The sequence below is a fragment of the Triturus cristatus genome, chromosome 3_2 (genome assembly GCF_964204655.1).
Source record: "Triturus cristatus chromosome 3_2, aTriCri1.1, whole genome shotgun sequence".
NCBI lineage: Eukaryota > Metazoa > Chordata > Amphibia > Caudata > Salamandridae > Triturus > Triturus cristatus.
Window position 1 is genome coordinate 86116805 of NC_140584.1, and position 22570 is coordinate 86139374.

Genomic DNA, 22570 nt, shown 5'->3' on the forward strand with positions numbered 1-22570 from the left:
AGCCAAAGTAGGAGACACCGATTAATTGGTGGCAGGTGGTGAACACAGAAGGTTAAAACATACAACAGAAGCGAAATGCAGCATTGTTTTCTCAAAATGTCAACTTTATGAATAAGAAGAAAGGGAGTTCAGCCCGAAAGAACAAGTTATCCTAGGAACTACATCAACAACAACTTAGAAACGCGCTCCCTTCAGATTAAATTGGAAACGCTCATGGTTTATAGGTCTGCAAATCCCAGCTCAAGCAACGTTTGCAGATGCCTGCTAGCATTTGTTAACTCGACTTCTTGTCTAAGATAGCGCTTAGCGTGAATCACCTGTTTTGCGGATGGTAAAGGCGAGCTTAAACCAGGAAGTTTTATACAAATGCTAGAATGCAATCACCCGAGTTGTGTCCGAAACTGCCCGCCCTCTCTGTTCTACTACTGTGAACGATCCGATTATGTTTTCACTGGTTTTATAGTGCCCTTCACAACATTAAAGCTAACCACTTATGCACTAATGCATGGGATTCTGCGATTCCTGTAAAAACGGTGGCCACCAATTTCTTACTAATCGGCGACTTGTGACGAATCAAGAAAAGACGTCAGAACTCTAATATTACAAGGCTATTGTAGAGGAGTTCTGACGCCACAATGCTTGCTGCCAGCAGCCAAGGTAAAAGCCAGGTCCACTGAAGGACCATCGTTAAAGCAGCAGTTTAAAGCTAACAGAACCTTGCTTTTCTTTCTTCTGCTCTATTTTAATAGCTTACAATGACAAGCATTTCTTTGAGAAAAGCTAGAATCTTTCGGCATGTTTCTACACCTTTTGAGCTACTGCAGCTTTTTTTTTTATTGACTTGTATTGGACTTTTTCGAATATTGATTTGCAACAAATATCTAACCGGTTTTTGATGAGTTTAATTCTGCACTAGAGGATTTATTTCGATTCTTCATGTTTGTAATCATGCGCGCTCTTTCACATGAAAGAGCTACACACCAAGGTTGTACGTTGTTTGTGAGAAAGGTGGTGGTGTGACCATGAATTATATGGGTTAAAGTACCCGCTGGCATACATGATCGGGATACTGCAAGTCACCTCAGAGTACCAGAACCTTATAAGTAACTCTGCCTTTAGCCTCGTTTCTCTATATGGTTGTAGAGCTCTTTGGTGACTTGCAATATCCTTATGTACAGCAGGGGGTACTTTACCCCTTATAAAAACATAGGTTTTGCTGGTCATAGGATACACTGACCTACATCTATACACACACACACAGAGAAGTCATGGATGGCTGGCCAGTCCACAATAAAGCAGCAGTGCCCTATTGTACTCGCTGATCGTTGGTAAACCGTCAAATTAGAGTATTTAGGCTTTAACACCAGCTCAATATACCCACAAAGATATGATACATTAAGGCCCTCTACAATTGGTGCTGCTTAAATATTTTCATTCATGTGACTTACTAGGAAAAATAACTGGTTTCAAAAATAAAACAAACATTTGCACTCACTTAAACACTCTGTTCTGGAATAAGATTAGTGTTCATTTTTCCTCATTAACAAATCAACCCCAAAAATAGGATGTAAAATACACCCACTTAACCTGGTTCCTAAAGAGAATGATCATGTTGCTCTTAAAAGCATACAGAAATGAAAGAACACACAAGCAAATCACACGCTGTTCTCTAAAGCAGACCTGAAGTCAACCCCTTCACCCTCGCAAACACACACAAGACAGATCGTAAAACAGAACAGTTTTTTCCATAAAGCTAGTGACGTGGCTGCTACCAACGGCAGTAGCAGGTAGGAGCCCAGACCCCAAAGCAAAGAAAAACACAGACAGAAAATTTGTCACTCACATCCAACACAACCAAATATCCAACATAGGCAGCTAAACGCCGCTCAGATTCACTCCAGTAACCTGGCAAAGGGAAAGTAATAAAAGTAACTAATAAGCAATTGCTAAAGTCCTCTAACACCCTAACCAGACACTTAAATCCTGTTAGAGCTCTATGAGGAACAATAAAATAAGGATCCAGAACAATACCTGCAATGAAAACAGCAGAACAACGTGAACTAACTTATCCACCACTTAAAATGTACTTGCATGTTTCACTATACTAATTCAACACTAATCCTCTATGGGTCCCGGAGTAGCGTGCTACTCGCCGAAAAAAGCACTTTGACGCCTCGTCAAGGGTAGTAAGCGCTATACCAATGCAATTACAATAAACGCCTGTAATACCCAGACGGCACAACAAGTCATTGTTACTGCATGCCATGCATACTATTAAAAAAAATATATGATACACAGTGTTGACAAAACTTGCTACAATACAGTCAGTTAGCATTAGCACAGTACACACGCTTATAAACGAAGGATGGCAATCCATACACAATCCAACAGAATGCCTTAAACTAACAACCTCGCATACATCCAACACTGCACAGATTAGTGACACAGCATGCTAGCAACCGCTGCAAACACTAAACGGCTCGTCGTATCACACTAACATGAAGAGGATAACTGGTGTACTTATAATATCCTCCTCATCGATTTTGCAAATCTTAGAACTGAGAGGGCATATACCTCATGTAAGGCAACATAAAAGTAGGGTTTGCCTGTTCCTTTAAAACACCAACATCATGAAAAACAGATGTAATAGTTCAGCACACGGAAATTGGGAAAAGTTTCGAAAGGAGAGAGGGTCTGCAGCTTTCTCTTTGATTTCTTCCCCTACTGATCATTCCTACAGACCTCAAGTTGTTTCACCAAACCTGTTCAACAGAGCTTCAAGTACACTTCTGTGGTGTTCACCTCTCTAGCAGCCCCAATATTCTCCTCTGTAGAAGGATTACAAATAGTATTCTGATAACTAGCAGTAGACACAAGTATCAACACAAATTGACAGTAATAATTGCATAAACGCATTCCTATGGTGTAGGTCTCAAAACCTTTTCAGGAGTGGAATAATGCTACTAAGCATTTTTGCCATAATAGCCTATCATTTTCACAGTACCCTAGAGAACAAGATAGTCCTGATGCACCTAATCAAAATGATGAATCAAGAAAGGAGTCAAACTCTCCTGCCACTTCACAGTTGTTGAAGGAATAACCCCCTTCCTTGCCGCCCCCATAATATTACCAACAGTAATATCTACACTAAAGACCTCTACCTGTGCCTGCCAGCTTACTTGAAGTGCAAATCTCAACAACGTCTAATCCATATAAAAAACAAAGACACCTTCAATAATCGTACACTTGGGTTATAGTTGCACTGCCACAAAAAAACTAAGAAAAAGCTGTTAATCTGGAAGCCCAACTCTGGAACGCCTGGCAGGAACAGAACAGTTTAACCACTTGATCATCTAGCTTCCAGAAAACATTTAAACAACTATATATAAATAATTACAACAAAGGGCTTCCTAAAACAGCAATCCTACAGTTCCGAGCAAAAACCTTCCTAGAGAAAAAAGTAGACTTAACGTGATAAACAGTTTTATTTATAACAAATAAACATGTATGACCCAACAGTCACCTAAGTAACCAATCTTCACTTGGAAAAACAATAGAACATCAGCAAGGCATGATCCCAAGACACACTGCTCTTGAGCTAGGAAGTTCCACACATGGACTAACTTTAAATTAAACGAAACTACCTTGCCTTGCCTATACTGGCAAACAAGCTGACAATAGGCACAACTATTCCAAGGTCAATTGTACCAGGAAAAAAAAAAACCAGTTAGCTCAAGTGCATCCTCATCCCAGACAGATCAGGAAGGCAGTTAGTCTTCGAACGTATCTCTTTGAATATTAAATCTAGGACCTTTCACTCTTCAACTTAATCCCGTTTTACCTCATATCCGAAACAAAAATCAATTCTGCTATGATCCTAACATACTACCAATTAACCATGAATTAACAAGACCTCAACAATCATACAGTCCAGACATCAAACTACCACCCTTTATATTTTCTAAAGCAGTCTTCATAAGGCTCAAAAGACTCGCCACAGACAACAATCCCAGCTCAGACATGCATCCGAACCACATGTTTACTCTTCAAAGCACTAAAAGTGAATATTTATAAACACAAAACGTGAGGCACGATATATTTCTATAAGCACAAAGCAGCAGCCCTCATTTTACATTGGCTCACATAATATAGTCATCAGTGCAAATCATAGACTATTAAACGTGTGCGCAAATACAACACAGATATGCACGACAGCCAGCAAACATCACTCGCAACTGTACTAATTAATAAGATGACCGCATCACAAACACTAAACATACTAGACAAATCTCTTCTCACACACAGGCCCAACACAGTTTAGAAATTTGCCGAACACCACAATAAAAAGAATAACTGCCAGTCAACTGCCATTGCATTGAGCACAGAGATTCAAAGGGATACAGGTGAATACATTATGGAAAGGACTAACATGGTTCTCTTTACTCAGTACATACAACGTAACACATGGGGTATTTGCTGGGCTTCGTTTCCCAGTCTGACTAGTAAGGGTTATGAGGTTTAATCGAGGGTCAGTATAGTCACCGAGTGGCCCCTTTTAAATTTGCAGCATTTCACGAGGGGGATGTTACTTCGGGTGAAAAAATACAACTTAGTGAATCAGCGATGAGGTGAATCAAAGCTTTTAACTAGAATGTTAATTTTTTATTTTTGCATCTCCAGGATAGCAGGGCTTCCATCAACAGAAAACAATTAGGGTCCTATAATCCAAAGGAACGTCCAAGGCTCCAAGCTGCACCACAGAACGGCTGATCCATGTTGACCTCGTTTAGGTATGTGAGGCAAGTAAAACCACTCTCCAACTACAGAGTTGCTTTTAATCCTGCATAGGGCAGGGCTCAGAGTGGCATTAATAAATAAATGTAACATCCCTACCCTAATGCAATTTTAACTATACAGGTCAAACCCTTGTGATTCTCATGCCATATACACTAAAGACTACAAGAGCTGTGGGTGAGGCCTCCTAGCACCAGGATGGTGCTGATGAATGAGCAATCCAGAGGATGAATGAAGCTTGCCACTTAGTGCGGCTAAGGGGTTCCTTTTTTTTAAATCGTCAAACATAGTCTTGAAAGAGCAAACAAACACCTAGTTATCAGGAATATCAAAAGGACTGCCTCTGAGCTACAGCCTAGTGGTTTAGTTACGATTATACATTCCTGTCTCCCCAGCGCGCTCATTAATCCCTACACAGGCATTACAAACGTTACTCCATGCAGACATGAAAAGCATACTTCTATGCATGCTGACATCGTGGGGCACGCAGAAGTACTCTTTATTAAAACACCAACTGTGAGCTTCCTTTTAAGGCAATTTAAGGATGGGTACCATCTTCATCAAGCAATGAGAAAGCATGCTCGTCACCAGTGGTTTGTTTTCACAGCTCCCCAAGGCTTTTTGTGGCACCTCGTGCTACAGAAAACTAAAAGTAATAATTAGCAGAACAAGCATTGGCAAAGTCAGAATTTCGGGGGTTAAAACAAGGGACTGGTGGGAGCAGTCAGACAGCTACAGGTGTAAAGTAGACCCTCACGCAGTTCAACGCAATGACTCAAGTGGACGCGGAAGTATCCAGCAAACTGCACTAGGTGAGCAATGAATACTCAAGTGCGTTGAGGCAAGATGTGAATGACAGTCAAGTTGAAAGCTGAAAGACGCTGGTCGGAGAAAGTTATTGATTGAAAGAGGCAGACAAAAGCCCACTGTAAGTATTTTGGACTTATTGGCAATAGGTCTGTTTGAAACTTCTGCTGTCAAAACCCAACCCTAAAAATAGCTATATTTTCAGTAACTAAACTTGACCCTACACACAGCGCACAGTACACCAGTAGAATAGTTGCTTTGGTTAGCCCACCTTTCGTAGAGAACTATGCGCAAACTTAAAGTGACAGGTTGATATTCCAGAGAGTGCAAACTCAGCCTTTCCTCCTTCTGCAATAAGCGTGATTAGTGGGGGAGACAGGGGAAGGCAACAACTGAAACAAATTTGAGAGAAGGGTGACCAGAAGTCCCAGTCTTACCTGGACTGTCGCAGAGGACCTGCACTCTTTACCAATATAAAAACATGCCCTAGTTTTTGAGAGAGGATAAGGTGAATTTGCACATAAACTGAAATGTGCAGGCCGACATTTCCTCTAGCCCTCCCAGTACTCCATGGACAGCTGTTTCTTTAAAGTGTCCTCTGCATGTTACCTTCATCATACCCAAAAGCAGATTTTAATGAGGAGTGACTCCTAGCCAGACTAGACCATCATCAAGTGCCTGGGATCTCCATTCTGACCCTAGGGCTTTTCAATGAATGTACAAAGGGTTCTCTATGTGATTGATTCATTATCCGGTCACTCGAGCACAATAAAGCTTTTATCATCATTATTGGCTACACTTTATGATTCTTTATTTAAATATACAATTTACTATCTTTTTTATTGTGTGTTCTCAAATGCATTAAGATGGTGCTATAAACTGTTTCTCATAATGACATTAGGCACAATGTCAGTCAAATGGGGGAAGACTAGCTTCTTTTTGTATCGAATTTACATTTTGCTAAAGAGTGACTTTCCAAAATATCATCTATGTATAATACTGGTTTGGGAGGAGCAATAATTGCAACAAAATTATTGGTGCTGTAGTCCGTTGTAAACCTTCAAAGAAGGTGTACGCATGTCATTTAAAACATCCATAAATACACCTAGAGATTGTTAAAGAAAATCAGAAGTAAAGTTCATGAGGGCTCAATGATTTACAGGCCCAACATTTACACAAAGCAAATCAATCTATCGATCAAGCTTGTAGGGCTAAACCAAACGACAACCACGTCCCAACAAAACCTGAAATCAATCAGGATCGCCATCAGCCCAAAAACAATGTTCATTGGACAGACTTCTAAACTATAAATGAAAATTAAGTCTTCAAAATAAAAGCATACTTGAAGTCTACTACCCACACTTCTGACCCACTACCCTCCAGCAAAGTATAGAACCTCTACCCACACTTCTGACCCACTACCCTCCACCAAAGTATAGAACCTCTACCCACACTTCTGACCCACTACCCTCCACCAAAGTATAGAACCTCTACCATATCATCTTCCCGCTCTGGACCAAATTCATTAATGCCTCTCACACCTCAGGCTGTGTTCCAGAGTCCCATAAAATAGGTCAAGGCACTCACATTCCCTTAAAAAAACAGAAACGGATCCCAATGACTCTAGGAACCTCAGACCCATCACAAACCTTCCCTTCCTAATCAAAATGCTGGAAAAATGTGTCCTCCTGCAACTAAACAGACATATTGAAACCAACACTCCACAACACTTTCCAATCAAGATTCAGGAAAGGTTATAGCACCAAAACAACCATGTTCAATACTTTAGATGACATTTCACAGAAGCCTGGATGAAGGTGATGCCCATCTCCTAATCCTACTCTACTTATCTGCAGTTTTCAATACTGTAAAATCACCCAGCTCTACCTGAAACTCTCGGATATCGTGCGGGTATCAATGGCAGTGTCCTGTTGGGTTCGCGTCCTATCTGCAACATAGCTGCCAGCAAATAAAAATCCACAGCGGTCTCTCCAACCCAACTCCTGGGATGCAAGGCACACCCCAAGGCTCTATTTTTCCCCAGCCTTACTCAATCTCTTCATAGAACCCCTCAATCATTTTGAATCAAACAGGGGTCAAATACCACCTAAATGCCGATGACAACTCTCCTGCAAAACCAAATCACACGAGACATCCGACAACTGAACACCACACTTAATATACAATCTTCGCTCAAAGCCAACCATCTTAAACTGAACCCCCACAATATGACATAAACTAGGCCTTATGTACATACTATGAGGCGCTATATGAGGCACCACTACCACTGGACAGAACACATATTGATGACTTTCTCACAGGCTTAACATACCCACAGGTCCCGGAGGACATGCAGGACGCGTTATAAGGTTCCATTACTAGAGGAGAAATTAAGGCAGCTATTAAAGGGCTTTTGCGTAATAAAACGCCAGGCATGGATGGCTTACCAGTGGAATTTTTTGGGGCTTATTCGGAGCTAATAATACCCCAATTGGAGGAAGTATATATATCAATCTCTAGAATTTGGAATAGGACACCTGCCTCGCACTAGGGTTCATGCGCTGGTGGTGTCGTTGCCAAAGCCAGGTAGGGACCTAGATGACATGTCGGGCTACCGCCCCCTGTCTTTGTTATCCACAGAATAGAAGATACTAAGTAAAATCCTAGCAAATAGGATCCAACCATATTTAAACAGACTAATCCACATGGATCAGTGTGGATTTATACTGACACGAAGCACATCACTAAATAAACAGAGATTACACCATATAATGTCCTCAGATCTAACTCCTTATCAGCAAGCTGGATGTATCGCTTTAGATATTGCGGCAGGCATTTGATACACTGTCCTGGGAGTACATGTTTCAGGCCATCGCACGCTTTGGCTACTCCCCAACCCCCTCCTCCTCCCCCCCCCCCCGATTACATTAAATGGATGAGTCTCTTATATGAAGCCCCGACGGCCAGGGTCAGGTCTGGAAAACAAATCTTGCAAGAGTATCGTATTCATAGAGGCACGCGACAGGGCCGCCCCTTGTCCCCAATATTATTTGTATGAGCGCTGGTGCCACTAGCAATGCGGTTGTGAGCAGAGGCTTCAGTGCGGTATCCCGATTGCTACTTGCACACACTTGGTATCGGCATACGCAGACGATTTAATTATTTACGTGACAAACCTTCTGGGAGGCATAGACCCAATTCCAAGGATCTTTGCTGACTATGAGAGGATATCTGGATTAGCAATTAATGAATCTAAATTAAACGCTTTCTTCTTTCATGATTAGCCTCACCCGGACACTGTTCTTTTTGGAGGGTAATCTCAACAAAGCTATTAGAGGGATTCGGTCTTTGGTGGCTTTTTGGACAACTCTGCCTCTTTCAGTTATGGGTAGAGTAGCAAGATCTAAGATGGTGGTGCTCCCACGTCTATTATGTTACTTTGCAAATCTGCTGTTGGCGGTGCCCCCCGTCTATTTTTAGCGCGCTGGATGCTATTCTGATGGACCTTATTTGTAGAACGGGATGTCGCAGAATAAGCCTTAAGAAATTACAGATAGATGCACAAGGGGGTGGTATGGGTGCACCGATTTTAAAGCCTATTATTCCTGTCAATTGCAATGGTTATCCTACTGGACAGCAGGGCGTAACTTACAGGAGATTGGTTACACCACGAAACAACCCGAACAGGGCAGCTTACATACGTTATTACTGCCGCACAGCAAAACTCCCCAGACTTTACGGCCACTGCTGAAAACTGCACTGGACTGCTGGAAGAAGACTTTGAAGTATACAGCCAACCACAGTCCTTACGCAGGTAACATCCTGCTGGTGGGGATACCACTAGCAAGTGGCAGATGGACGACACAGGCGCTCGGGGCGTAGTTGGACGTAGGGGTGGACACGATTGGGTTACTTTTTCGGAGGTGAGGTGCTCATGGATCATGACCATTTTATACAAGCTACTGGGGCTCCCAATACCTAGTACGTTACACATACTGCACTATTGCACTATGTCAAAAAGCAGTGGTCCTCCGACCTGGGTCTAGCCCCAGACACATGAACTAGTTAAAACGCTTTATCTCATGGGTCGGTTTAGCCACCTAATTAAATGGTTGTACTTGAGTATTCGTGCACATGGGAGGTTTCCCCTTGAAGCTCTCCGAGCGCACTGGGTAACGGATATGGGACGGGAGTTCACGGACAGATATTTTAGACTACCCTAGGAAAATTCCACGAAATGCAAAGTTTAAATTCATACAATGCATTATTATACACAGAGTTTATCTGACACCACACAGATTACAGAGGATGTATCCGACCACTGCCCATCTCTGCCCCAGATGTTATCTGTTCAAGGCCGACCTACTCCATATGTTATGGGCATGCCCGGGACTGGGAGTTTTTTGGGGGAAGAGTGGTGCAAATGCTAGAGACAGCTACCCATCTTTTTGTGGGAGAGTCGGCATTAGAGTGCTTACTCCGTAGACACCGACCAGTGCAAAAAGCTCAGTTGAGTTTTCTAGATCTGGCGCTTTCGATAGCTAAAATATCCATCACCACGCGTTGGAAATCGGATACAGCGCCTTCATTGCATACATGGCATAATGAAGTGGTTAGGTGGGCGGGTGCGGAAAGTGCAACCCTGCGTAGGGAGGAAGCCAGGGGGCTCCGGAAAAACCCAAGCATTAGAATGCGATGTAGCACTGGAGGCTTTCAAAGGAAGTAACCCAGATGATATACTGGATGTTCCACAAACGTAGTGAGTGGACACAAACCACAAACAATCAGGAATATAGAGTATTAACTGGGGGAGATCTCAATATGTGGAGTGAGGCTGGCCCCACTAAGGATGCTTGAAGAGACATAAATATAAAATCAGGAGCTATTATAATCCGAGCCCAGGGAGAGAGCGGTTGGGTATAGAGGGAAGGAGAAAGGGTGGGGGGGGGGGGGGGGGGGGGGTGTTGATGGGTAGCAATTAACACAATGCCATTTATGTTATTGATATAATTTCAAGCAATAATATGTACTACATCGGAGGTTATGTTCGACTAGACAAATGGAACGACATTGTATTTTGTGTGAAGGAATTATAAGCAGATGCTTCCTGTATAACTACTGAAAAATGATGAAGGGTTTCTGTAAAATGAAAAAACCCAATAAAGTTGGTTTCAAAAAAAAAAATCTTAAACTGAACCCCAAAAAGACAGAACTACTTCTCTTCCCCCTAGAACTAATCCTTTGCCTATCCTAGAATGGATCAAAGTGTGTTCTGTGCAAGTGTGGTTTTGGAGGCTTCAATACGACCGTGCATTCGACTGCTCTTTCTGCCCTTAGCCCAAACGCCGAGACGCTGCATTTCACTACCATTCGTGCCCCAGACGGTTATTAACAAGGAGACAAATCTGGGCTTGAAGAGGCTGTTATTTTCAAATTGGAGGTGGAGCGGACTTCAGCCCTAGTGAACTGCATGAAGGAAACGTCGATCAGAGAAGTGAGGTAGCAATGGAGTCTGATGCGTCTGAAATGGACAAGCAGAGTACGTGAAAGGAGACCCAGGATCAGCACCAATACTAGTGGAGAGAGAGGTACAACCAAAGAGCAAGGAGGCGGCAATACAGGCATCACACCAGCTCCCCAGGAGTGTTAGGTGACAGCGCTGTATCGTGAGGAGTCAGTCGGGCTGTTCTCACTACCTTTGTGGGGCTATCAAAGCAGACTAAGGTGGAGGCAGACTAAAGTGGAATGTGGAGAGCATACGCATAGTGGCCCAAAAGGGAGGGCGCTGTGAAAATTTAATTTTCAACTGTGGATGCAAGGAGGCAACACATCAGATCTTAAAGGGTAGACAGCCATAGCTCTAAAATTGATTCAAATGGATTCCTCGCCTACCTGCACCCTGCACTTTTTTCTTGGGTACTTCATTCCCCACAAGGCAGATCGCCAGGAGGCACCAACACGTCCGTTCCCTGCGCCAGGAGGCACATAAAGGCAGCGCGGGAGCTCTCGCCTACCTGCACTTTCTTCCTGGAGAATTCATCCCCACAAGGCACAGAGTCAGGAGGCGCCAACGCTTTTGTTCCCTGTGACAGGAGGTGCATAAAAGCCCACCCTCTTGGTTTTTCTCACCTCCACACTGGGATAGAGGCATCAAGTTCCAACCTGGTGAAGTGCTGTGAGGGTAAAAGCTTAAAACTCCCCTAACTGTTTATATACAAGGCCCTCTTCACTATGGGGAAATGGAAACTCACCCCTTCCACAAAAACCAGAGAGGCTACCTTGGATGGCTTTCTCCGAAAGGCAGCAGGGGCAATTAATAAGGAAATAGAACTGGCTGAGAGAAGACTTTCACTAGCCCCACTCCTTGATCCACCTGCCCCTGCCACCAGGACTCCCATACAGTTACGGCTGAAATAGATTCTGAACAGAGGCCACAAGCTCCACTTTCCCCCACTATTATTATTCTGAGTCAGGGTGACTTATGTGCCATCCATGAGAGAGATGAGCTTGCCTCTCGACCAACTACAGAAAAAACTGGGTCCCAGAGCGCAGCAGGAGGGAAGAGGAAGCACATTGAATTGGCAGGGATGGACCATAGATTGAAGGGTCAGTCACCAAGAGTTAAGAGAACTAAACAAACCCACTCTAGAGACTGCCTGTACAACTCGCAATGATGAAGGAAAAGTTAATGCACAGGCTGAAATGGACACATTGACTGAAAAAGTCAGTGAAGTAGTAAAAGAGGCATTGGTACCTAATCTATCTCGTTTAGTTTGCATGGAAGAGCCTCTTGCCAGACTATTGCAGGTCCCAGGGAAATTAATGGCAACTAAAGAACCAAATGACATGGCCACTATGTAGCCACAAAGATAAAAGGGTAGAGGATGACCCCCCCCCCCCAGTGCCTCTTTGGGTAGATAGATCCACATATGGGGGTCAACCACCACAAATAATCGGGCTACCTTGCAAGAGTCCCCCCTTACAAGTGTAAAGAACAAGAAAACGGTCACGACAGCATGTGAACCTGGGTGTTGCATCATGGGCCTTAGGCCCACATGATGAGGAATACAGGACACAGACGCAGAGTATATTGTTACAGGGACGGTCTTTAACGGGGAAAACCAAAGGAGGGGCACTGTGGGGCAGAGCAGTCAAGACCTGGCCCTCTTAGTGGAGGGAGACAGTCACAAGTAAACACAAATACAATAGGTCCAGGGCATAGTCTCTTAACTGGGCGGGGGGGAAAACAACATCTTCAACTTACCCCCCCGGTTGTACCCCATATACATTGATCTTGACAGGGGTTCCTCACCTCCCCCCCCGGCCAACAAGAAAGTGGTCAGAGCCTTCTAAATAAATCAGCACATTGGTGCTCTAGGAAAATGCCATTGCAGATTAATTGGCCTGAACACATCATCATGGCAAGGCGGGTGAGCGGGATGTGTGGAAGGAGATTGTGTAGTGCTCAATTTTAACAATGCTAGGTGCACATATTTTACTTTGAACCACCTTAGAGCCTCACCGAGCAAAATGATAAAGGCTTGCCAACTGGGTTTTTTCTGTCCCCCTATCAGGGGACCAGCAAGAGGAAACACTCCACTTGGCTAGGTCAGAATAGACACCTCACCCACTCCTCTTCATTTATTCATTCCAACCGCTTTGACGCTCTCTCTGGTTTGACTGAGTTCGACTGACTACCTGTGCGTTCTTGTAGTCCAGCCGAATCAAGAAGAACAAGTTCACAATGTGTCAGCCTAGGGAGAGACTCACACGCAGATGGCATTGAAAATAGGCAGCTTGCAAATCCACCTGGTACTACTTTGCAAAACACCATCAGCTTTAGTAACACTGGGGACAAACCTGAAACTCGTTCTCAGCTTCCTGTTTCAATCCCCAATAATAACCTTGGAGGGAAGGGGTCGGGTATAGTAACCCCGCCCACCATGCCTATCATTAACTGGACTGAGGTGGGCTCGGTGAGCCAGGGACACACTACTTCTCCATTTAAAATTATTTCCTGGAACATCGCAGGTATTCGTGCAAAACGGTCTAATGAGGTATGGTTGGACTATGTTAAGGGTTTTGATATGGTCTGCCTCCAGAAAACATGGCATAAGGTTGATATCATATTGGACGGTTACCGTTCCTTCACTGTCCATGCAACACCTTCACAGGCTGTGAGGACAAAAGGAGGGCTGGTGACTCTAATTTCAGTTAAATATGGGTCCATACAAGCCCTTGTTGTAAATGCCTCACCCGGGTACCAACTAATGCAGATTTCCAATTCGATTTGGGTTAAGCTGCTACTGGTAAATTGGTATTGTAACTTCTTCGAACCAAAATAGCTGTCATGTTATCGAAGCCGTACAGGCGGAGATCAATAATATTGCGGGAAAGTGGCAACCTTTATGTATCCTCTGGATGGTGGATTTCAAATGTACCACCTGTTCGTATAGCACCAAACGAGTCTGTGGGTTGCTGGACATGGAGGGCCAGCCTCTGCCGCATTGTATCCACACATCACAGGGTGAGGCTCTAAACGCCATTATTATCGAAAATGACTTGGGCCTTATTAATATTAATAATTCGGACAGCAGCCCCTTACCACAGTGCCTTACCTATACTGGAGGAGGCAGAGAAGGCCTCATTGATTTTATGTTCATCACAAGAAAGTTTTCGCCGCATGTCGGCGTCTTTGAGGTGGAACCAAATAATGGAATTGACCATAATCTCCTCACCGTTTCTCTTAGCAGAATAGCCCAGGTAGGGCAAGGTGATGGTTGTCCCATTCACTATAAATCGCAATAAAGGGGCAAAATATACCCTACCCAATTTGAGGAGAAATGTCACGGCAAATTTAAACCTTATTATGAGATGCCTCCAAGATGACTCTCCGCCCCTTGCCCCCCCTCCTCCAACAAGGTGCTACATGACTGAGCTGATCTGGTTAGATTTTTAGCAACATCTACACAAATCAGCTCAGTGAAGGGAACCCCAGGAGATACGATGGTTTAACACCGAATGTTCCAGAGCTCAAAAGAACCTTACAACGGCCCTTCATCCTAACCCTCATGATAGAACGCTAATTAAAAACTCAAGACCGGCTTATAAACACTATTAAACAAAGGAAAGAAGAACGGAGGAGATTATCTTGGGAAGATCTGGAGAGAGCCAGTTCATTGAAAGACAATTAAAGCTTCTGGGACATTATTAACTTCCCTCTATTTACGGACGAGGTTAGACGTGTGGATTCATTGGTTTTGGGGAAGCCTGGGTATCACATTTCTTTCGCCATTATTTAACCCAAACAGTGTCCCGTTAGACCAGGAAAGTTGGGAACTGACACTGGACTTAACCTTGGCCTCCCAACTAAGTGCATCCCTCACAGTGGCGGAGGTTGAGGAGGCTTTAGTGAGGGGAATCCGTATGAAAACCCCAGGCCGTGATGGGGTTCCACTAGATCGGTTTAAAAGAAACCCCAACCTGTGGGCACCCCTGCTCACCAATGTTTCCAAGGCTGTGTTGATCGGTCCCATTCCACCAACTTGGATGGGGGCCATTGTGGTCCGAGTGCATAGCAAGTATTGAAAATGCAATAGGTCTCGCCTTTGATTAAGTTAAAGCCATTTGCTTTGCTAATGGCATTGTATTCTAGCTTTGCATTATTTAATGTATATTTGTGATATGTGGTTGTCTGTAGTTAGAATTGTTTTGTTAGATGTGTAGTAGTTTAAAGCAGATCATTAGTAGGAAAAGAGCACTGTTTCAGATTTCGGAGGTGAATACATAGAAGAATAGTATGTGTGTTAATTTCGTATAGCAAGCGGCAGATGAAAGGGGCGAGGGGAGAGCAAATATATGCACATATCACAAATGTATACTAAATAATGCAAAGCTAGAATACAATACCATTAGCAAAGCAAATGGCTTTAACTTAATCAAAGGTGAGACATATTGCATTTTCAATGCTTGTTGTATTACTACTGGCAAGGTGACCTCTTCTGGTAATCTTGCACGGGTAGCTACTATGTAATTTTGGGGGATGTGCTCACTATTACAACACTAACCATGTTAGTAGCCCAAGATGATTTTCATTGTACTTAAGCAGCTCTTATTACAGAAAAGATTGGAGACCCTCGATCCAGAGAATGAGTGAAATATTTCAGTGTTCATGGTGCCTCCAAAATGCCTTTTTGTATTTCTTCCCCATTAAATCTTAGCTGCAAAGAGGCGTAAATACAAAGTGTTATGATATAGTGAGTGCTTTTGTATAGCACAATCCAACCACTTGTATAGCTCTAGGAACCACTTGTAGTTTTGGAATTCTTATTAACAGAAGTCAAATTGATCTGTTGATATTTTGTTTGTTTTGTATTGTTTTGATAAGAGTCATATTGGTTAGTGGATGGCAAGTTTGGAATGCACCAAAGTATGGGTGAGCGATAAAATACATTGGATAGTGGCGCCAAAAATAACTTAAGGATGTGTTTGCCAAAGGACAATGCTGCATATTTCAGTCAGCTGGGAGTGTATGATTTTCAGGGCCAGATGAAGATGTCACACATGATGGGTCACTTGGTAGCTATGGTAAAAGATAACTGAGGTGGGAGAGGTGCAGCATGTTGCATTGAACAAAACCCTTGCATAGCAGGATGGCCGGCCAGATGTCCTGGATTTGCCGGTTCAGTCCCAGTTATCAGCTGTCCTGGCATATTTAGCTAGCAGTTTTTCAGCAGGGGTCGACTAAAAACACAAGGAGGTGTGTTTTTGTGGATTTCAAGGCAGGACTAGACAGCAGCTCTTATAGAAAAGCTAGGTAATTAACATGCACGATACTGGGCTTAAAAGTTGGATTTAAAGTATTCCCTTAGTACCTTGCAGTCTGTGTTTCTATGCTGATGAGCACGGTCATGTCATTCTGTGCCCCTGGGTTGTAAAATTGTAGTTCTATATTTGCCAAATGTCCTGGTTTTTGGTTTTCAAAGTCTTCTCACCCTGCACATAAAAAAAAAATCCCTCCACTGATTATTTTTCTGCTGGCCCAAAAGGCAGGTGTATTTTGGGCTGTAGGCACGTTTGAGCCGAACGTTCATGTCGAGTTTTTTTTTTGTTTTTTTAATACCGCTCCACCTTGCACCTTGAAGCAGTTCAGACGGTGGTGGAGCGCTGGACGCAGTGTTGCTATAAACACACTACATGCTGGGTGCGGAGGCGAGGTTTACAGCAGTTTCTTCGCGGGTGTGATCTAAATTCGTCACATAATTGGATGAAAGTTATTGTTTTAACCAAGTCGGGCTTGTAGAGAGGCAAATGGTGCTTGTTTAGACATGCTGCACCCAGAAGAAACATGTTAAGTCACGCGCATAGCGAGGGAAGGAGCGCACCGTCGTAGGCTGCTCTGGACACTATCTGAATGTACGGACTGGATGCGTAGGTAGGTGGGTGGGTGGGTGGGGCTGATGCGCCTGAGTAAGGAGGGACCACAACACAAGCGAAGGGAAAGCGCAAGTTGCTCGTTAACTTTCAACAGGTAACCGCGGTTCTCGCTTAGTGATTTCCACGCTCACTTATTTTAATGAACGGCGAAATGAAGTACCCCCTCAAAATTCCGGGCATTTTTTGTGCAACCGCTAGTTTAATTTTCTGTTCATTAAAGCACCTAAAAGCCGCAGGGACGGGGCAGCGCGGCACTCTACACAACGGATGTGGCTTTTCTATCGAATATATGCGTGACAGCCCCTGAATGTGTCAGTATCGTCTCCTCCCCTTGTGTGTCAAGTTTGTCAGCCATCCAACCACTTTCTTTACTGCACTAGTGTGCACAATACGCTGATTTACACTTCAAACAAACAGCATAGCTGCCACCTGGCTCCATATCAGAAGAGAGGCTCCAGGCTAGCCCTATCTTTCCAGTCAGCAGCACTAAGCATGGCAGGACTCACTCCCGGTACATACATCTCACTGCCCCGATCTGGACAGTGATGCTGCATGAAGTACAGGAGGACTGGTTGTCGCCCTTGTGACCCTTGGGTAGTTTTGCAACTCCTAAAAGCAGTCTCAGCAGAGACTGCAAGGACTGAACAAGCATGAAGGATGAGCTAGTCGCACCCTCTAGCTGCACTTTTAGAAGCTTAAGGGGCCGTGGAAGAGGGCGGGGGGGTGGTCCGGCTCCTTTCAGAAGTACTAAAGGTCACCCAGGCGCCTAGAGTTGCCATTAGTGTGTGACATAAAAAAAGCACGTACTCTTCGTGAACAAAATCATACTGGTTCTATAATTCACCATCGGAAGAGGTGCAAATATTAGGTGGAGTTTGGGAATGACATACACAAACATCGCACAAAGGCAGCCGCGTGTTTATATTTGCATCGCGCTTTCACTTTAAGTAAAAGCGCGATGTAAAAATAAACACGCGGCTGCCTTTGCCAAAGCCGAATGAGAAAAAAGTGTGTCCAGACTAATTAACAGAGAGAGTCTAACGCCGCTAGTAAAGCATCCAGTCCAGGTGGGCGGGGCTAAAAGCGGACAGAGCAGCAACAAGGAGGGATTAAAAAGTCTCCTTCACAATAGAAAGGCTGCGTTTAGCATAAGCTATGATGCAAGCCAATGGAAAGAAGGGGCGGGGTTTCAAGTCCCCTTCGGAAACCGGATAGATTCCAAGAGGCCCTCGCATGGCGATAGTAACACATGCACGCTGCTAACGCCAGGCAAGACCTAAAAAAGGGCAACACGAGTGACCCAGCCTGTTACAAGCCAATTTCACTTATCGACACCACTCCAAAGGTATTGGAGAGGGTCGTCCTCGCAAGCCTTGAGACCTGGGCGAGCAGTACAGGGATCAGGTCAAAAATGCAATCTGGTTTTAGAAGGGGGATGTGTACCACAGAACAGTGCCTCAATTTGTCTCGGATTATGGGAAAGTACATGAAGGCCAGGAGGGGTTCCATCCACTTGGCTTTCATGTACTTGTCCAGTGCTTTGGATAACGTTAATCGAGAGAAATTGTGGGGACTAATGGGGAAAGTGGGTTTTGAAGAAGCTCGCATTTCGTTTCCTGCATAGGTTTCAAACTTCTACTAAGGTTGACATATGATATGGCCCACGGAGGGGTGGGTGGAGACTAGGCCCATTTTCACCATACACAGTGTTCAGCAGGGGTGCATTTTAGATCCATTTCTCTTTTTTTTGTACACTAATGGTTTAGATGCATTTATTTTTAATAGGAAGGAATTTGATTTTCCCAGAATTGGAGGCAACCCGGTCCCATGGTTATCTTATGCTGACTATACCGTGCGAATGTCTGACAGCTAATAGTCTCCAAAAATCACTCAATGCTTTTAAAGATTTTATGTCAGCACTGGACCTAAAAGTAAATTTTATTAAATCATACATTATGGTGTGTGGCCCCAAATCAACTAAAACAAGACAATTTGCTGTAAGGGGCAAGACCATCAATCAGTTGTCCAATTTGACATATTTAGGGAACATTTTTAATAAGACTATGACCTGGGATTACCTCGTCACTTCAAGGGCTCAACATACTATTCGGGTTGTGGAGGGGTTATTCCGCTTTGCCTGCAAGGTAGGCCATAAGCCGGTAACAGAGTTGGTTACCCTCTACAAAGCCAACCGCTTATCTGTTGCATCCAATGGGGCAGGAGTTTGGGTTTACCACAAAAGTCGACATCTTCAGGTCTTGGAAAACAAATTTATAAAAAGGCTATTGATGACCCCAAATAGTGCCCCCAAACTATTTTGCCATTATGAGCCAGGGCTGGACTATCTTGAGGATTGAACAGATATTGCCCTGTTGCTCCTTTGGGCAAAAATCTGGCTGAGGACTATGAGGACTTGATGTTCTCAAGGGACGTTTTAGGGATTGTATCAATTTAGATAGCGCATGGGCGATCCCCTGGATCAGATTTGTGACAGAAACTCCATAAAATAAGCCTGGGGCACTACTATGACAACCCTGCTAGTATTCACACAAATGTGAAAGTTATTATAAAAGAAGTGCATTATTCTGGGACAACTATGCGCTGCTTACAACTGGTAGCAACAGGTCTCTCATGCCTGTTCCCTGCATAACAACAATTTTATCTAACTTTTACCACCAATGTACAGGTACGAGACTTTTGGACTATAACCTGTCTACACACCTTGCACGTTCTTGTGGCATTCCCCAAGCAATCAGGATGGGTTGAAAAATGAACGCCTTGCCCATGTGACAACTTGGCAGCTCAGAGCACTTTGCACTTTGTTGTTCTGTCCGCTCTATATTAAGAGCCGAGGGGCAAAATGTTAGCTTATATTGAAGGTTTTCATTTCTTGCACTCCTTGTCTACTTTACCTATTTGCACTGCAGTTTCTAATTACATTAAAGTTGCAATGTCTATAAGAAAACACTATGAGTCACAATAGATAAACCGATTTTTTGTAACCTAAATAACAATCACTCTTATTTATGAATTTTAAGATTGATAATACAGACTGTCGCATTGGTTATTTGGTGTTTGGCATCATATCCCTCATCTTACTCATTGAATGCTATCTATTGTTAATTTCGAATTTTATTTAGGCCACTGCACATATAAGATGAAATTCTTTAAGGTGTAGCGTATGTCTGAAACTTTTATGGTCTTTGGAACCATAAAAAGTTACTTTGACTTGAATCAATAATCAGGACACTCTTAATTGCGCCTCATCTATCTCTAACTTCGTTAAGTAATTGAGCATCACCCTGGACAAGAGCATGTCCACTGTGAAGCACATCAACATCTCTGTGCTTGCACACTCCGACACCTCAAGATAGTAAAGCAGTTTATCCACCCTAATGATATTAAGACGGTCGTGCAATTACTTGTCATCACAACACCTGACTACGGCAATTCTCTCCTTACTGTAACACCTAAATTTCACCTGGAACCCAATAAAGCTGCTCTTAGCGCAGCTGCCAGACTCCTCACAGGTACTAAACAATTTAACCACATGTCTCCTGCCCTCAGGAGTCTCAAATGGCTTCCCATCGAAGGCAGATGCTTTTTCAAGACAGCCGGCATCACCCACAAAGTGCTTCACACAAACTCCCCCTACCTAGAAACCAGAATTCGAAGAGCTGGAAGAGTCCGAACACTGAGTAGCCTGATGCTCGTCTCCTTTCTCTAAACTTCAAGAAAAGATCTCAATCTCGTTCCTTCGAAGGCAATGCTCCGAAGAGCTGGAACTCGCTACCTAAAGATCTCCGCTGTAAGACACCCTTCAAACGTGAACACAAATCTCTACTCCTCAACAGCTACCTCAACAGGCACACAAACTGGTCTTAGTTACCCTTGTTGATTAACATCTTCTAGACAGTCTCATTACCTGCTCAATTGCCTCAATGTGACTAGCTCATTCGCCTTTCCCTGATGCCTTTCTCCTCCATATACCCTGCGTTTTTCTTTTGACTCTAACCATTGAGTACAATACGGTTTGTGACATTTACATTAAGAATTCCTTTTGTACCTCTAATAAACGTTTTGGGGAGAAGATGTAGCCTTGCGGCTAGAGCGGTCAACCTCGAAGCTGGGGAACCGGGTTAGAGTCTCGGCAACGACACTCCACATCCTGTGATTCTGGGCAAATCACTTAAACTCCCCATGCCTAACAAAAATTAATGTGTCCATTTGTAACGAAACTGGTGCTCATGTAAAGCGTTCTGATACGCAATGTCTCATGTCTAGTTTGTGCTATATAAAACACTAAAAAAAATGTTTTTAACATTTATGTATTCGCATAACCTGTAAAGCGCTCCGATACCCTTGGATCGAGCAAGTGCTATTCAAGGCTCAAATAAAATCCAATGGTCTTATAAAGAATGAACTTCTCAGGAAATAAAGGGGTTAACACGTTTTGGCTTGGTACTTTTGGACCAAATGGAAGGCGGTCGGGTTTGTTGACACTAGATAAATTCTATTAAAAAGTAAATGAATTGATGACACAGCTGTATTTGTTTCACAGGGACTCTACTCTGTGTAGTTTGAGAGCTACCTCCTGTGTGGGAATAAGCTTTGCGTTGAGCCACGCTGCCGATCTAATTCTCGGTCAAGGACAGACTGGTCCTTAACACAGCATCTATGCTAGTCAATGCTTTTTGGTTTAAAAAAGGGAGGGGGAGGGGGAGGGGGGGAGGGGGGACAAAACAAAGTGAACACCTATGAAATACTGTTCTTTTGCAGCCTGGCCCTTCTTTGGTTGGGAGTACTATATTGTAAACCCTTCAGCATCTCGCATCAGTAACACCATTCATGTAGTCCTACTTCCTAGACTTCTAAAGTCGCTGGCTCTGGTTTTGAAACTCTGGTACCCCAGGAGGGAGCACATGCACAAACTGCTGTGAAGATAGGACAATGTGTTCATGTAGAACAGTGGGTGAAAAATAAAAGAAGTTCTCCAGTCCATCGTGGCTTTTAATAGAATGCCATTGCACGCTGAAACAGCCCTGCCAAGTATCACGCATCAGACATGACACTAACGCATTTAAATGTGGTGATCCACATCACCGCATTAAAATGCATTAGTCACGCATTTGCGCGCTGTAAGGGGTGAAGTAGGGTGGCGGCGACCATCAGAGCTGCCTTTAATTTTAACAGGGAGGGATCAGAGGGCAAGTGTCTCAGCACTCGCAGCTCATTAGGGCAGCAAGTTTAGCGAAGCTTGTGCAGGTGTTTCATTATAGTTGTCCAGTTTAATGTGTGCATCTTGCTTGGCTGACTGGCGCGATGACTCATGCAAGGGCTGTCGGTCAAGTGAACTCCTCACGGTTGGACGGGCTCACGCTTCCGAGTCCGGGCACAGACTGCTATTTCAGTGGGCTGTGTTGTCCGTCATGTTTAAGGTCTGTTTTGTGCCCTGGCAGCACTTTTCACGTTTAAAACAGGGAAGTACCCAAGGGCTTAGTTTTGGGGTTTTTTGTTTTTTTAACTCGCACAT

The 22570-nt window shown here is 43.7% G+C and overlaps 1 protein-coding gene across 1 annotated transcript in view; it reads right to left on the bottom strand.

The window, feature by feature from the left end:
- The window catches only part of UMPS (uridine monophosphate synthetase), a 75873-nt gene that overhangs the window by 47567 nt on the left and 5736 nt on the right, over positions 1-22570 (bottom strand). The window lies entirely within an intron of this gene.